The sequence below is a fragment of the Cavia porcellus genome, unplaced genomic scaffold, assembly GCF_034190915.1.
Source record: "Cavia porcellus strain 051 isolate PalLab524CR breed Dunkin Hartley unplaced genomic scaffold, mCavPor4.1 scaffold_372, whole genome shotgun sequence".
NCBI lineage: Eukaryota > Metazoa > Chordata > Mammalia > Rodentia > Caviidae > Cavia > Cavia porcellus.
In genome coordinates, this window is record NW_026947855.1 from 65,001 (window position 1) to 67,500 (window position 2,500).

Genomic DNA, 2,500 nt, shown 5'->3' on the forward strand with positions numbered 1-2,500 from the left:
CTCACCCGGGAGTGAGTGCCGGAAAAACCCCACAGCGGGGAGAGGAGGAGGCCGGCGGCCGGAGGAGAGAGAGAGAGAGAGGCGGAGCGGGGGAAGGACGCGGCGCGGCGCAGCACGGTGCGCCGCGCGAACCCCGAGGTGGAGGGGCGGCGCGGGAGAGGCCACGGCACACCCGATGACGCCCGCCCGCGCGGTCCCGGGCACCGCGGGCCCGCCTTCCCCCACCGTCCCGAACGCGACCCACCCCACCACCACCGCCACACGTCGCCACGCGCCCCGAAGCGGTGGCGGCGGAGGGGGGCGGGGAGGGAAGCGGACGGAGACGAGGAGTAGACAAGGGCGACGCGGTGGAGCCGGAGACCGGGCGAGCCAGGAGGGCACGGAGCCGGAGGGACACCGGGCTCGAACCGACCGCACCACCCCGCCGAGCGGCAACGTGGGGGGGAGACGACGGGCACGGCACGCGCGGCGCGGCGCGGCACGGGCGGCGACGACCGAGACGCCACCCGACCCCTCAGCGCAGCCGGCCGGCCGGCGACCGACCACGGCCGCCTCGACCCCCACACCGTCCGCCTCCCGCCGAGGGGAGGCGGGGCCTCGGGACCCAACCCACTGACGGGGGAGCGCGGCGAGACCACGCGCGGCCCCGGGGCGCAGCGCGCGACGGCGAACGACGCCGAGGCGTCCCGCGGGCCGCCGCCGGGGCAACGCGGACCCCGGGGGGCGCGGCCTCACACGCGCCACGGGCCTCGACGCGAGGCCGACCCCGGCGGGGGGGGGCACACATTTCTCCGGGACCCGCGTGCGGCGCGAGGGACCCCTCCTCCACCGGGAGGGACCGCGGCCAGGGGGCGGCGGACACGGGACGGCGCGGGGGGGGGGCCCGCGGGCTCACCGCGAGCCGCGACCCCGCAACCCCGGACCCCGGACCGCCGCCCTCCCCGACACCGACACCTCGGGCACGCCACTCTCGCTCGCCCCTCTCTCTTCCGAACACCGCTCCCTCTCTGCGCGAGGGCGGCGGCCGACGGCGGCACCGCACCACGCGACGCGCGGCTCCCCCCTCCGGGCCACCACCACCCCCCCCAACGCGCACGCCGACGGGCGACGGGGGCTGGGGGGGGGGCGCTGAGCTCGGGGGGGCGGCGGCCGGCGAGGCGAGGCAGGCGCGCGCCGACCGGGTCTGCACTTAGGGGGACGGAGGGCACGCCAAAGCGGGCCCTACGAGGAAGCCCCCAGCCGCGCGACCCCGGGGGACAACCCGCGGGTCGCGATTGATCGGCAAGCGACGCTCAGACAGGCGTAGCCCCGGGAGGAACCCGGGGCCGCAAGTGCGTTCGAAGTGTCGATGATCAATGTGTCCTGCAATTCACATTAATTCTCGCAGCTAGCTGCGTTCTTCATCGACGCACGAGCCGAGTGATCCACCGCTAAGAGTCGTACGTGAGCGTTTCGCTTTTTTTTTCTTTTTTCAGACGTGCGAGGGGGAGAGGAACGTTCCACCTCCCCACAAGCACCCCCGACGCTGGCGCGACACTTCCACGCCCGCACGGGGCAGACGGGGTCGCCTCGGGCCGGCCAGCAAGAAAGAACAGAACGACACCAGAAACTCCGAGGGTTAGGGGCCACGAGAGCGCGTCTATCACGCGCTGAGACGGGGCTCTTCGGCAACCCACCGAGCCCGGCGCCACGGCCCGCAGCGGAGCGGACGAGCGCACGGGGACGGAAGGACCGACCCCACAGGCGCCCGGGGGGGGGGATCCCCACCACCTTCCCCCTCAACGGAAAGGGAGGGCCCGCGCCCAACGCCAACACGGCCCCGACGACCGGCCGGGTATACCCCCGAACCCGGCCGGGACGCCCGGAGACGTCAGCGGCGCGCGGCGCCCCGCCCCAAACCGAGGAGAGGCGGGCGGGGAAAGAGTACACACGCGTGGGGGCAGGGGGAGGGGCGGGGAGGCGGGAGGACCGGCGCGGAGAAGAGAGCACAGCGGCATCGGGGACCAACGCCCCCGACGTGCCGACTTCTCACGTCCAAAGTCCTTCCCGCCCAAACCCCCGACACGGGCCCCCAGGAGCCCCCAGCGCGACCCCGCCGGCCAGACCCCAAGGCCGGCGGGGTGACCACCCCCCCCAAGGGGTCTTTAAACCTCCGCGCCGGGACGCGCTAGGTACCTGGAGAGGGAGGGCAGACGCGCGGAAGCACGGAGCGAACGCACACGTGCAGAAGCGGGAGCGGGAGCGCGGCCACGGCGGCCCGGAGGAAGAGACGGGCGGCGGGCGGGCGGGCGGCCGGGCCAGCCGACCCCGCCCGCCCTCCCGCCTGCCCCCAGTCCTCCCACGCGCGCCCCGACACGACGCCGACCCAGCGGACACGGCGCCAGAGGCGGCGGGGAGGAGGGTCAGGGGGAGAGCGGCGCGACCGACAGACACCGGCCCGCACGCCCTTCGCACGCCACGCCCACCCAAGGCGCACACGCGGGTCACGGACACTCCCGCC

General features: G+C 75.7%; 1 non-coding gene across 1 annotated transcript; it reads right to left on the bottom strand.

The window, feature by feature from the left end:
- Nucleotides 1-1,286: 1,286 nt before the first annotated feature.
- Nucleotides 1,287-1,439, bottom strand: LOC134475176 (5.8S ribosomal RNA). Its single transcript, XR_010046168.1, has one exon. It is a non-coding gene; the product is annotated as a 5.8S ribosomal RNA (ribosomal RNA).
- Nucleotides 1,440-2,500: the final 1,061 nt, after the last annotated feature.